Source organism: Melospiza melodia, chromosome 1, assembly GCF_035770615.1.
Source record: "Melospiza melodia melodia isolate bMelMel2 chromosome 1, bMelMel2.pri, whole genome shotgun sequence".
NCBI classification, from domain to species: Eukaryota; Metazoa; Chordata; class Aves; order Passeriformes; family Passerellidae; genus Melospiza; species Melospiza melodia.
Window position 1 is genome coordinate 143,322,576 of NC_086194.1, and position 15,079 is coordinate 143,337,654.

The following is a 15,079-nucleotide window of genomic DNA, read 5'->3' on the forward strand; positions in this document are numbered from 1 at the left end:
TGTGTGTGTCTGTGTGTGTGCGCGCAGGGCGATCGCGCTGCTGCCTGCCGGCTCTGGCAGCGTTGGAAGAGGAGCCCGTTAGGAGCGCGCTCTGCGGCTCTGTCAGTTTCGCCGCGCGGCGCGGGGAGGCGGCCCGGCCCGGCCCGACTCGGCTCGGCTCGGCTTGGCTCGGCTGGGCTCGGCTCGGCTCAGCTGGGCTCGGCTGGGCTGGGCAGGGCTCGGCTCGGCGCGGAGCGGCCCCGCTGGCGGGGATGTGGGGATGCGCCGCTGCCGCTGCCTGCGGGCGGCTGCCGGCCGGGCGCCGGCGGAGCCCGCGGCATCCCCGCCGTGCCGTGCCGTGCCGTGCCGCGCCGCTCCGCTCCGTAGGAAAGGCTCTCGCGGGCAGGGTCAGGGACTGCTTTCAGCGAAGCCTTTCTGAGATTTTTTTGAAAGGGAGTGGTGGTTGTTTTGCGGGACAGGAGCCCCTTTTTTTTTTTTTTTTTTTTTGAACAGGGCTCTAAGGTGTATGAAAAAAAAAGACAGCCAACAGACAAACAAAAAAAAAAAAAAAAAAAAAAAGAAAAAGAACAAAAAAAAAGCTCATAAACAGCGAGCCGCAGTTTGGTTCCTGCTCTAACTGCTCGTGCCAGAATCAAGTGCATCCCTTCCCATCACGGCGGCTAATGGCAGACGCGTCCCTGCTTCCCCGTCTTTCCTGACATGAAATTTCCTACAAAATTGCTAATTAACTTTGCCCCCATCCGATGCCAACTTACGGCGGTTCCCCTCCACTCCTCCCCTGCTGCATCTTCTTCCCCCCCCACCCCCACAGCCTCCCCAGCAGCGGCAGCAGAAAACACACGGGTTGGTATTTCTTTTGTTACCTGCGAGCCGGGCGGCCGGGGGTCTCTCATCGGCTGCTTAGGGCACTGGGTCCAACCGAGAGAGGAGCCACATCAGTCGGGTTCAGCCTGTTTCACCTCAGCGCCGTCCCGAGGAGGCTTTAGCCACCATTCAGCAACACACCCTCCTCCTCCTCCTCTTCCTCCTTAGGTACCAAGGCAGAGATCGCAAACATAACACCCCCCTCCCCACCAAAAAAAAAAAAAAAAAAAAAAAAAAAAAAAAAAAAAAAAAAGCCCAACCAAAAGACAACTTGCCAGGCTGAAGATGGTGGAGATTTACATTAAGCCAGACACAGGCAGGTTCACTCAGGAAGTCTGACCATCCCGTTTTCTGACAGTTGCATTTCCTCGGCTCCATTCCGTCCTCCTCTTTTTTTTTTTTTTTTTTTTTTTAATTTTCTTTTTATTAGCCTTGCCTCGGTTTTATCAAGGATTATGTAGTTGGCAGGAGGAGAGCGAGAGTGGAAAGAGAGGGCTCGGGTGCTTTTGGGGTGGCTGCTGAGAGGGTGTTTTTTTTTTGATGGTGTATTTTTTTTTTTTCAATCGTGTTTCCCCTGGATTTGCAGTGGCTCGATCCTTAGGAGCGGTGATGGAGTGTTTAAAAAGATCATATGTAGCATTATATTTTTAGTTTGGTGGTGGATGGATGGAAGAGGTAGTGAGAAGCCTTTGCAGCCCTGCCTGTTGTTGGTTAGATTGAGGCAGAGACTTGGCTGCGATTGGGACGCGACTGTGACATGGGCATCGATCGCTTCCATTGAGAGCAATGCAAAAACACAGCCTGGGTATGTAACACTCTCAGTGCCATCAACACTTGTTTTACTTTATATTTACTGGCAAAACTGACAGAACGATCCGGAGTGCTTTTCTTTGAAATAAGGAATACAAACGTTTGGATGGGAAGGTGCACAAAGAAGATCGTGGAAATAAACGGGGGGTTGAAGGTTGGGGGGTGTGTGGGGGGGAAGAGTCTTAATCATCATTGCTCCACTTCCTATTCAACTGCCTGTATTTAAGGAGTTTCTGTCTTTTCTCTACTGGGGGATCCTACTAAACTGGTTGAAATGAAAAATAATCAGACTATCAACCTTGAGGGAATATCTGCTAGTTTTCAGGGTTTGCGGTTTCAGCCGGTAGGAAGGCACACAAAATAAAAGATGGCTAGCCAGCTGTTTTAACCTCTTGCACCTGGCTCCAGAGCTGAGGCTCACCCGGATTATTCAGTTATTCGTGTTATCTGTGCTTGAATATTTATAGTGTACGATCTAGAGATCCACACAGTGCATTGTAGCATCTCTTTATCCTTTAGTCGTGGGCTTTTTGGACTTTGCCAACATAAACATGTATTCAATAGTTTTCATTTTTATGATAATGAACATAGAGGGTCAATGAAATATAGAAGGAAAAGTCATAAATCTGCAAAAGTGAAACCTACCCAAGGAACAAAGAAAGGTCAGGTAAACCATCTGTGTAAGTCACAGTAATAGTACCTGCTGTTTGGTTTATGCAGTGGTACTGCTTTATTATTCTCTAAAATGGAACTTATCCGCTAGATCAAGTTAAAACTGAAGGGAGGCTGTGGAGATGGCAAACGACATTGTGTGCATCTTTCAGAACAGGGCGACAGATGTGTACCTTGATTTTTGAATAGTTTTGGTTTATTTGTGAAGATAGTGCACCATCAAAGAACATATAAAGGAGGCTGAGAAAAATCACTGTTTAATATTGCAGAATTTACTGCTTCCATTCTGACCATGAGCCTAAATTTACACAATGAAATTTGATTATCTCTAATAACAATATTAGATCCTGCACTGGATGGATGAGAATTGAGGTGGTTTTGTTGATTGCAAGGGTTTAATGTTGCATTTCAGAATCTGATGTGGTTTAGCCTCCCTTCCATTAACTGGAAAACCCCTGAGGTTTTACAATTATTTCTTAAAGATAATACATTTAAGATTGCATTGGTAGGCTGAAGAAAAGTCATAAAGGCAAGAAGGGAAGCCCTTAATAACTCTTGAGATTCAGACATGTTCAGCAGTTAGATTGGCTCTGACTTCACCAAGGGTCGACAATGTGTCATTTCCATGAAGCCAAATTGCCCTCTGCCTATATGATATTAATGTGCAAATCAATATTTCAGGGATTAAATTTCCCTTCTTCATTTTTTATGGTTTCTACCTCAATAAGTCTCAAGTCTATTAGAAGAGGCTGGATGATTTAAAATCTTTCACTGCAGAATGGCTTGTCGTAGCCTTGTTTCACAGACCATTTTTTGGATTTTCGTTATAAAAGACTAAAGGCATTCCAAAGAAGTTGATAGTCAATATAGGGACATGCTCACTGTTGTAAAGCCCTTGTTCGATTAAGAGCTAAAAAGGTATTGGAAATATAATATATATGCTTATATAATATATATACATTCTACTGCTTTAAAAATATTGTGTTAATCACCTATTGATTTATTTCAAAATCAATTGAAGCTCCTTTCTTATTAGTGATTTGTTCAGCATTCTTCAGCCTTGTTGTTAATTTTCTTAAGCAGCATGCATGAATTAATCTGCTGGTAGAATGTGTTTTGGTGTGTTTTTGAAGCATATTTAAACCCAGGCGTTTTTACCTCTTTAAGCTGAGTGGTGTGAGCAGTTTAGTATTGTGGGAGAACCAGGAGACTTCGAATTCAGCATTGTTTTTATGAAGCTAAGGGGCATTTTGCAAATATTGTATGATTTCTGCTCGTGTGCATATCAGTAGTGTTTATTGAGAGTTTCCATTGAATATTCAGGATTAGTTAAAAATTAAAATGGAGCTATCTGATCTGGAAGGAAACAATACATGACAGAAAATTTAAGTCAAAATATGAGGTTGTGACTTTATCACATAATCTTGGGAAGGCCCTACTGTCTATCATTTAGTGTTGTTTTATAGTCTTAGACCATCTGGACTAGGTTCCGCACAGCTGCATGAATTTCATATGTGATAGAACATTTTTTCCATTCAGTGTGAAATGTTCCTTCCTAAAAACGTACACCAGACTCGCTTAATTTAGTCTGCTAAAAGAAATGCACATGAAAAAGGACAAAAGGCTCTTTAATCTCTGCAAGCTGTTTGTTTTTCTTCAAGATTCCTGTCTGTTTGGGTTTGAAAAGTCATGTTTATTGAGCAGATGATTCTGAGGTGTGACATTAAGATAATATATGATTTTTGTGCTAGTTTCTGCTCTCCTAGTTAATTTGCAGATCTACTTTTTATGCCTGTCAAAACACAGTTAATCTATTCTTATTTACAATTAATCTCAATAAAATTAATCTTAACTATGCCTTAGTCAGTAGCTTAAAATATCTAATTATATTCAATTAACTGCTGTCATAGTAATTAACACTGCTTAATTGCCTCTGCATATATTTATGTAAAGCTCATTAGTTACTGCTTGCTCTTTTTTCCTTTTCTCGTTCCCATTTCTGCGGATCTGAGAGCCCTGACATAAAACCTAGTCTAGTTTTTGAGAATTCGAGTCTTGAAGACCCGTGACAATGGCAATACATGTGTTTGTGACCTGTTAGGTGGGTAAATATTTGTGTTTTCATATGCAAAAAGGTCACCAGAGCTGGGTCTCTAAAGTACTTCCAATCCAGCTCCCTCCACCTCTTGGCCTTTCTCCTACCCCACCACACACAAAAATGTTTTCTAGCCTGTTGATAGAAATATGAGAAGCCAGGTTAAGCTTTGTGTTTATAAATGAAGAGCTTTTCTGCATCTGCCTTGGGGCTGTACCCAGAAGGCAGAGCTTTGCCACTCCAAATTCATTCAAAGGGTTAAAGACTTGGCCAAGGTTCAAACTGAGAAGCGCCCAGGGAAAGTGCATGTGAATATGTACAAGTTTCATGTAATTAGTGCTTAATTATATTAACATATGCAAATTGTCAACTTAGGAGCTTGTTGAGCTGGCAAAGATCAGCCAGGCACAATTGCTGTATTGTTCTGAAACAATAATGGATTTCAAGTTGGATTGTGAAAACACATAACTAGCTATCTAATTTAACTCATACCATGGTGAAATTTCATTAGTCTCCATGGAGACTGGTTTAATTGTGCTGACTAATGTTCTGGGCTGCAGAGTGTCCTAAAAAGAAAGCGTTGTTTGCCTAATCCACCTTACAATGACACTTGTTTGTACATGTTTCCCTTGTGTGAGAATTTGCATATGCAAATAAATAGTTTCTCTGCCCCATTTGTCATGGCTGTTCATTACCCATGAAGAGGACATTGTTACTAGGCTGTTACTGAGTCTCCCAAGACAGGATAGTGTCAACCAGTCCAGCCACATTCTTTCATAATTTGTTTCTGATTAATAGACCAGAGTGAGGCTCATTCTATTCAGGCCTCTGCAAAGGGAAGGTCAGTTCTGTCACTGAAAAGAGTTTCCGCAGCAACTGAAGTTTTTTTCTCTCCCTCCCCCTCCCCCCTCGTGCTTTGGCTAAAATAATCATATTTAAAATAATGTATTCTTGCTCTAAGGAATACCGCCACTAATAATCTCTAGTTTCCTAAAGCAAAAGATAGGAAAATAAAGGAGATTCTGGTATTGGAATATTAATCCTGTTTTTGACAGAAAGGTAAACTGATATAATTGCTTTTCAGTCGAAGGAATGGGGGTTTATACAAGTGTGAAAGCATCGGAAAAGGATTAGCATTTTTTTGCATAATGAAAAGCTCTGTTGAATAGGGCACTGAATGGTTGACTGAATGACTGAGATGAAAGGAAGATGAAAATGCAGGCTCCTCTTTCTTTATGCCTATGTTCAGCTCTCCCCAAAGTTATGTTTGTCCAAGACTTGAGAAAACAAGCAGAAGCTCAGATTTTAGCAAATTGCTAAGATGCCCTGAATTTGCATCATCATGAGAAGTAACACGTACGAGAGTAGTGCAGCGAAAGGATAAGAAGCACAGGTTTGTATGGAGGGGAGCTCCAGGAACATGACAGGCAAACCAAATATTGACTATTGGGTATCAAGGATTCCCAGCACTTTGCTTGGGGGAAAGAAAGAGGGAGGACAGGGGCCGGCAGGGAGGGAAGGAGCTGCTTTAAAAGTTGCCAATGGAAATTATGCATCAACACATAATAATCTAATAAAAGTTCGGCATTCAGGGAAGCAGGGTTTAGTCAATATCTGTTTTAATTATTAAACTGTTTCTCCTTTGGAAAAAGTTATGAATTCTGACTCAGTGCTAAGTGTTTAAGTGGTATAGGAGCCTTGCTGGGGAAAAAATTACTCTCTTTGCTCGCCTTTGAAAACAGAGAAAGCTTACCGAAATAGCAATTGATACATGCACGTAAGGAGCGGGGTGTTCAGTGTGACTGTGTCAGCGTACTCAGGTCGGTTAAAACATTTGGATTCCTGTAGATTCAGGTGGCCAGAAGGGCCCTGGCCTCCTCCTGCAATCAGTGCTGGCCCCCTCCGCCTCCAGCCAGCACTGGATCAGGCCCCCAGCCAGGGCTGCAACTGGTTAGCTGTTGACAATGTGATCAGTGCTTCTAATTATGTTCTCTCAACAGTAATTAGGGCAGTTAAAATACCATAAGTGTTGAGCCACTTTTGAAAGTGGGAAGTGGTTCTTTTGTATGTATGTAAATCAAATGCAGTGTGAATAATTATTTGTATGTGTGCATATTAAATAGGCTCTCTTTTTTATCAGGTCAACATAATTACCGATTTAGAGCTACTGTGGAAAACTCTTGGTAGTCAGACTAAATATTAACTTGTTTTGGGGATTTTTTTTCCAGTTTGCAGAAAATTTATTTGTAAATGCTTGCTAGTTCGGTACTGGGCTTGATCTGATAATATTTCAACATTGGAGATGCCTCTAAGAAATTAGGATTGCTTACGAATAAGTGAACCAAAACTGTAAATGCAGACAGTGCTTGAGAAGAATAGTCACAAAAAAAAAAAATCTCTTTTTTAAAGATAAAGACCTTCTGGAGGTTTTAGAATGTTTTGCTGCTTTCCTTATGAAATTCCTTAAAACTTCTTTGAAAGGAATATGCTTGGGGTATGCCTTTCCTTCTGGGAAGATCTTACTAGTGTATTTCTGTAAGAAAAATGTGTTAATTAAAAAAATAAATTAATTTGTATTTTTAAATATTGTTAACCAAGCACCATGTGTTGTCTCTGGCAAAGTTCCAGCCACTGTAGAACTGGATAACACATGGGTTAATAATAACTTATGTGATGTCTGCATTCTTTCTGAATGGGCAGAATCCCAGCACACCAAGATTCTGAGATTCAGATTTTAAAGAATAAGATGTAACACAAAATATGTTTATGTGAACATATGCACAGATAGGAGAAACTAAGAAAGGCATGTATGAGCTGCTTTTACCGAATAGGTATAACAAACCAGTAGGTTTTGTTTGGTCGTTGTTGAGCTTTGTTGTTGTTTTTGAAAGGGGTAATAAACACATGTATTGATGACAGGATTTTGCAGACCTGTAGAGATAAACTTGCTTTGCATAAATAAAAGCAGGAAGTTCGGTCTATAAGACATGCCACTCTATTCCTTTTTAATAGTCACTCTATGGCAGTTTTATACCACTATTTTCATTATTATTGCAATATTTGCTGTGTTCTAAACTAACTAGAAAAGTTTGTGCCAGCCTGAAATATGGCAGACTTGTTGAGGAATTACATTTTCAGCTTAAAAAAATATTCTGAGGAATGGTTTAACTAAGTTATAAGGTCAAAATGAAAGTTTCCTGTATCAAGACACTCTGTTTTATGTCCACATTACTCAGAATTTGCTTTCAATTCAAAAGAAAGAAAATGGATATATATATATATATATATATATATATATATATATAGATTGTAATTTGTCTGAATTATATTCAATTTGCTTTTTTTTATTTTTGAGAAAAAATTTAAAGACACATAAACTGGCATCTCTTTACAGATAAATCTAGCAGACTTTTAATACTCACAGTGATCTGATCAGTTATCCCAGCTCCTAAGAAGGTGTTATGGTCCTTCAGGTCAATAGTTCACAAACTAAAGGCTATATGTACATGAAAGACCATGGTGACTCTGAAAACAAACATTTACCATACAGGCTGCAGCAGTGTCTGCAGAACAAGTGACGTGCACACTGGATATATGTTTAAAACTGCATTCAAATAGACAAATATTCTGTTTCTGCAACAAAGAAATACATACAAAAGGCCTGTCTTGATGTGTGCCCATGACACATATAACCAAAAGAACGATATTCTTCCCATTCACCCTAAACTAAATCAACAATTATTGCCCTGAAATGAGAGGAATAATATGGGTGTAAAACTGGCAAGACAGACAGTTTTGATATTAGTGGAAAAAGAATCTGGCCTGCAGTTACCACTTGACAATGATTCCATGAAATTAAATTCGAAAGGTTTTGTCTCCTCTTTTTTTGCTCCCATTTCCATTTTTAAGGAAGGCACTGGAAGGTCTGTAAGTAAAAGGTTTCCCAGAGAGGCTGAGAGGGGGTCAGTTCTCTTCCTTTTACCAGGTAACAGCAGAGCTGAGGGTCTGTGAGAGGCTGCTGCTGAAGGCTTGCTCCTCCCTGTTTTGACACTGAGGCTGCCTTATAAATTCACCTAATCTGAGATGACAAGGCACCTGTCACTGGTAGTGCTCCAGTGTTTGGGGCACTGATGGAAACCTGGAATAATCCCAGTTGCTTCCACACTTGTCCCAGAAGATGGTAGTGTAACAGATAAGAATAATCTCTTTTTCATGGCAAAAACATTACTTCTGTCTATCTGTTCGGGATGGTCCTTTGATTTTTGGTATGCAGAGAACGAGAGCTTTTATAGCAAGAGAGGGGAAAGAAATATCCTTGGATTTGCCAGCTGTTACATGATGTTTTCAAATGCAGGTGGTTTGCCTGTTTGAGAAACTATGGCTGTCCACCTTTAATTAAGATTCTCCTTGTTTACCACCTAACACTTCCCATGACTTCCCCACTCCAGAAAATAAGGTTCTGAGTGAAAAGTAGCTCCTTAAAAAGGGAATTTATTCCTGTGGATTTTACTCAGGTCCTTTTCTGTTTTATTGTTTTTGTTTTTGTTTTTTGTTTTAATTGAAATAAGGTTATTGATTTTGTTTACAGCACTAAGAGTTTAAATTTTAAAAAATGTAACATTTCTAAAGTAAATTATTTAGTTATATGGCATATGTCATCCCTCAATCTCTCAGTTCCTTTGAGTTTTCACAACTGTTTGCAAAAAAATAATTTTTTTGCCGTTGGAGTGCAGTTATCTCTGGGGTGGGAAGTGCCACCCCATGCACACAAAACCATGAGCCACTCTGCTGAAACAAAGCGATGTGCTTTGGGAATTTTTCCAGCGGCAGCAACTGGTTTCTGTAGGGAAGAAAAATATGATTTCTCACTGAGTTGTCTGCAGTGCACTGGGACAGATATTTCGGTTACAGTGTGAGGCATCACTGGAGTTTTGAGTCCTAACTGGTCTGGCCCGTGGATTTCTCTCTCACTTGCCGGGTGCTTTCCGCAGCATTTTTGCCGTTTCCAGTTTTGACTGAGGGCCTGTTGCGAAGTCCAGCGCCGCCTGATCGATTTCCCCAGGTTTGGATCAGGCCCTTGCGAAGAAGAGCGTCATCTGCTGAGGCACCCACCGCAATTCCAGCAGCGGCCGGTCAGGCTGCCAGGCAGCCGCCCCCCGGCCCGGGGGGAGCGCTCACTGAAATCACAGCTTTTCCCCGAGTGGGTGGAAAGGCAACAGGAGACAGCAGAGCAAAAAAATGTTACTGTTTAAATATAGCAGAAACTGGGAGCCTGACAATAACTCAGCTACTACAGAGTCAATTCAGCCATCTGGAGATGGTGACATGTCAAAAAGGGGGGGCGGGGGGGAAGAAGAGGCGTTGTGAGGGAGAGAGAGTACTTAAAAATGAAGAATTTCATTCCATGTTGAAATCTATTCTCCATGCAGGATACAGCTTTAATGTTGAACAGCGTAGCTCTCTGAGTGGTTTTGTGCATCAAAGACGTACATACTGGAGCACCTAGTGTCATGCCACAGCTGGATTCTAATGTTTCCGGACCAGATTTGTTTGACCCAGCACAGAGTTTACTGTTGAAATTAGTTTTATTTTCAATGTTATTATTATTTAAAAATAGATTTTGAGGCTGTTTGAATTTTTAAAACACGCTCTGTGGTAATGATTTATAAACATTCCTGATTTCAGCTGTAGCTGTACAGAAGGGTTGAATCTGCTCTCAGCATATTTTTTACATGATTTTAATAATTGGAGGCAAATATACTGCATATCTTTTAGGTTCATTTAAAAATCTACGCAATTTAAACAAACACTGAATTGTGTAATGGTTTGTCTGGGAATTACTTAGGCTGCACAGCATAATAATATTTTATTAGCTGTCATTTGTTTTCAGGGAAGAAAATGGTGATTTTTATGTTGTGTGTTATGTGAAAACTTGGCACTGAAACAGGACAGTCCCCAAATGTGAATTTCTTAAAAAGGCAGGACAGTAGTTGCCCAAAAGGTGAAGACTTGAGAAAAATTGGGGTAGGTCATTTCTTTCCTGAAATGAAGCAGGGTACAGATTAGGAGCCATTAAGGTTTGCCAGGAGTTGCTGGTCATAGAAGCCTGTTTAAGTGCTCACTGTCAACAAGGAAATCATGGGCAGCACTTAAAGTGGCTCACCTCTGATTTATTCATAAACCTCACACGAGCACTTGGCTTTGTTGTTGCTCTGGTAAGGGGGAACTGATGCCAATAAGAACAGGAATAAAGAGCTTCTTGCATGGTCCAAAAGTGAATAGCACTTTATCTCAAAGCATGACCTTCATTCCCAAGATCTGTTGTGTTACAGTTGACTCTGCTAGATGTGTATTCTCAGATGAATTGCAAGAATACGTTACAACAAATATATACTTTGTAAACCCTCTAGATGTAACAAGAACCGTGTAACTGGAACTTAGGTTCTAACTTGACAGAAAGGTTGTGGTATTCATAGGGAGCTGAGCGATTTCCGTTTCAGACAGTGCTTTATGTTGGTGTTTTTATTGTGAGTCAGAAAACAGTGTGATTATGTGGCTGTGATTCAAATGAAAATTTTATATTCTTTAAGGGATTTATTTGAGAAACATATTTTGATAAGAGCAGACACACAGAATGTGAAGTGATTCAGAGACTAAAAAGGAAAAAAAAAAAGTTGACTTTGTTTTTAGACATATTTGATGGCTGCTGCTGTATTTTTGTTTCTCTAAAAAAGGCAAAATAGTGCTCGCAGTCCGCAATGGGGGAAGGGGCCTTTCGAAGACGGTCAACTACCATGTTTGCACTGGGGCAGAGGTTGAGTACAGTTACTTAAATCCCCAGAGAAACATTTAGTTAACGCTAGACTCTTTCTGATCCTGTCCAAGTCTGGTTTTCTTTCCTGCTTTTTAATGAAGTTTGTTTGTTGCTATGTTTAGGTTATGTTTTTAAACTCGCTTGCATTTTCACAACAGATTTGACCAAAAGAGTCATAATGGAAGACAGTGATGAGAGTTAATGATACGTCTTTGATAAAGCAGTCCTCGTGTGCAATCTGATCACAGCCATCAGCTCATTTGTCATGGCTGAAGTGAAAATGTCAGGACCAATGAGTGTATCAGTGCTGAAGGGGGCGAAAGGGCTTTTGGAGACACTTTTGTGCTGGGAGTGGGCCATAGCTTAGATGCAGCTCTAGGGAAATGCTGGGATTAGCCAACTCTGTGCACAAATCCCTAGCATAACAGAATTAGTTGGGAAAATGAGGTTTGTTAGGGAAAAAAAAATCTGTAGAACTGCTCTAGGCTTCAGCCCAGGAACTATGAAAAGCAGTAAAACATTTTATTAAAATAATTTTAGCAATGTGAACGTGTACACATTCCAGTGAAAATCACAACTGGTAGCCAACATACTGACACAACCCATCCTAATGCATTTTGCATATGTATGTGGGTTTCCTTATAAAATAATAAAAAAAAGTGCATTAAAAAATACAGTGTTTACAATCTTAAAAGAAGGTTTACTGAATTTGACACAGTGGAAATTTATGCAACATTAAAATGCGGACTGATGCTGATGATCTTTTTGCATGGGTTTGTTCAAATAAAATATAAGGATAGTCTCCCTGCTGTAGACACTTCTTTACTCAGGGGGTAATTCATAATATAAAAACATACTGATTGCCAGAGTGGGATTTTGTTGTGGCCAGCCTTTTTGTCTCTTTGGCTAGTCTGTGCAAAATGCTTCTGAAGAATATCACAGTAGGCAGATGTAGGATAACCTATTGTATATGCCTGCCTTTGCAAAATTTTAGACCTCTGAAAAACAAGTATTAATATCCCTTACAATTTAGTTTTTTGTTTTTGTTCTTTTTTTTCACATTCATTACAATAACTCTGGATAATTTTGGCAGCCAGTTCCATTCTTTTTTTTAAATCTTGGGAGTTTCATGGTTTCAGTGGTATCCTTCTGCAGTGAATCCTACTGTCTAACCCTTTTGCTCCTCTCATCATCAGGTTTTAATTTGTCACAGCTTAGCTTTCTTGGAAACCTGCTACTTGTCTGCTGGAAAGCTTTGTCGTGCTTCCTGTTACATACCTAGGAAGAGCGCGGTGCTTTTCCCACTGTGTTGTCCATAAAAATGCTGAAGAGATCTTGGTTTCTTTGAGGTCGGGATCCTTCTTGCCAGACCTATTCAGCTGATGAGGAACAGTGTAGGTGTTTAACCAGGTAGCCACACTACCTGCACTATGCCAGCCGAAGAGGAGGGAGTGGGAGCGAGTTATTCCATCTCCAGTGTGTGGAGCAGTTACTGAGAATTGTCTGGATACTAGATTTGTGTAGCTAATTGTCTCTTGGGCTACACCAGTTAATCATGGCTATTTACCTGCTTTGCTGTGTGCCCCCGTGTGTTTGATACTGCAGAACTGGGGCTGTTTTAACTTCCCACATCTGCGCTGAGGGCGTTCAGCAGGCTGTCAGCGCTGGGCTGAGAGCATTTTTTCCCTTTGTTTGGTGTTGCTCTTAAAGGTGCTGCTGCGAGTTTATCATCTTTCCTTTGGTTTTAACGGGAGACTGGGAAGAAAATCGTTGTCACCTCGGTTGTCTCACCGGTCTGGTGGCTGCCACCATTCCGCAAGGCCTCGGAGTGGGAGCAACGTGTGGCGATGGCAGCTCTGGCCCTCGCCGTGCTCTGCGTTATTGGCGCACCGGCGTTGCTGCTGTGCGATGCACGGCGTTTGTCCGGGCTGGGAATCTCTCACTTCCTAGCTCTTCCCCAAAACTTGGGCATAAGTTTGGGAGCAGGCAGGACTGGCACACATGCTGATTGGAGCGGGTGGAGAGGAGGGGATGTGTGGCAGAGCCCTAGGCCGAGGCTCTGGTGCCGGGCAATTGCCTCTGGTAAGGCCAGGCTTCCTCGCAGCAGGCTTGCAGCTAGCATGTGAAACCAGCTCTTGTGGTCATGGGCTTCGGGCCCACGGTCCTTCTGGGCCTTCTCATGCTGTGAATGTGACCACAGGGACTAAAGATACCAGGTAACCTTGAGTCTGGCATAAAAATGTGTGATAAAGCTGCAGCCACCAGTCTTTAAACTCCAAACACTTCCCTGTTTATGCGTGTCAGTGTGAGTGGCAGCAGCAAAGTAATTTATTTAATCTAACTAGTACTTATCTTTGTTAGGAGTCGCCTGCAGATTTCTTCCATTTCATGTACAGTGAATTGTCCTTTGTCAGATAATGTGCTTGTACAACCTTTTTTTTTTTGTTTAATTCTATTGATTTACAATATTGAAGTGATATATCTGATACCTGTTTCCTGCACTTTGACTGTACGTAGTCAAAGAAGCTGATGGGATTCTTCCCTCCCTTCCACAAGCCTTTAGGTGTTTTAAATGTATAATTATAATTGCATGTCATTTGATAGCTGCACTAATTGCTGCCAACCATTGTCTGTTTGCACTTAATGCTGAAACCTGATCAACATCCTGCTTTGGTTGATGTTTGGTGGTAAACTTTAATTAACTCTTATTGCATTGAAGAAGAGATCAGTCTCTGTGCTAACTAATCATTTACCTTCATTATGTCCTGACAGCTCCACTTGTTCCTGGTACTAATAGATACACCAGTCAGTAAATAAACCTGCAAACCTTCATGCCTTCAAGTTGTTCCTCATTGATATTTTGTTGCTTAAAGTATAATGGCGTAAAGATAATTATTTCAGTTAGTTTTGTATCTCTGCTTTTCCAGACACTGATCTCAAATTGCCTTTTTCATGCCAGACAATATAATTTTAATAGTAACTGTAGATTTAAGATAACATTATTCCTTCAGCATGGTTCCTATATACATGCATCTTTTGAATCAATACAATTAAGCTTGTCTCCTGTTGGAATTCTTGTAATTATTTTTCTTGAAATACTTTTCCTGTAATGATATTGAAGTTAAAGTAATCAGGTTACTGGCAGATCATGTAAAATTCAACTCAAAATTGCTGGCTGCTTGATTTTAATTTGTCTGACATCAAGTTTGTTTGAAAAGGGATAATATGTGGTTAAACCAAGGAGCTTATAATTATGGTTGACATTTGTTTGTTTATAATGAAATCTAATTAAAGTTCATACATTTTAAAACACCAAAGTTAATTACTGAATTGCTCACTTCACTTATGCACAGCAGTCAAATTAACTTGCAGAACAAAAAAATGACAAAAGACTATGCATAATAAAAACAAAATGCCCAGCTGATCTTGGCAGTACAAAACAAATTTGCCATGATAATATTCTAGAAAAAAAGTGCTTTATTAATAACTAAACTGTTTGAAAAACATCCTGTATTTTCACTGACCAGGCTGACTTAGTGATAGAGTAATATTTAAATGTTTAACATGATTTACAATACCACAGCCTTTTTTTTTTTCTAGATGCATAAATAGAAGAGTCTTGCAGTCTTGTAAATCTGCTCAAAAGCAAGATTCTTTGTATTTTGTTTTCATCAAGATTCTTTCTGAACTTATCTGGAGTTGTGGTGTCTCCCCAAGACCTGGACTGTTTGCTTGTGTACCTGCCTCGTGGTAACTTTTAGAAAGATAATTGCAGCGTTTTTAGCATGCAGGCAAAAAAATACTGTAATGTTTATTTCACAGTG

The 15,079-nt window shown here is 40.4% G+C and overlaps 1 protein-coding gene and 1 long non-coding RNA gene across 4 annotated transcripts in view; one reads left to right on the forward strand and one right to left on the reverse strand.

Moving 5' to 3' along the window:
* The window catches only part of LOC134425725 (uncharacterized), a 31,167-nt gene extending 30,109 nt beyond the window's left edge, over nucleotides 1-1,058 (reverse strand). Inside the window, exon 1 of the long non-coding RNA XR_010029755.1 lies at nucleotides 864-1,058. This is a non-coding gene — a long non-coding RNA (uncharacterized LOC134425725). The remainder of the gene's footprint in view (nucleotides 1-863) is intronic.
* Nucleotides 1-15,079, forward strand: part of ZFHX4 (zinc finger homeobox 4) — a 150,119-nt gene that overhangs the window by 1,662 nt on the left and 133,378 nt on the right. Inside the window, exon 1 of one of the 3 annotated variants that reach the window (XM_063170607.1) lies at nucleotides 1,341-1,669. The exons of the other annotated variants lie outside the window; for them this stretch is intronic. The gene's annotated coding sequence lies outside the window, so the exon portion shown is untranslated. Of the gene's footprint in view, nucleotides 1-1,340; nucleotides 1,670-15,079 lie in introns of those variants that run through there. 3 annotated transcript variants of the gene reach the window in all.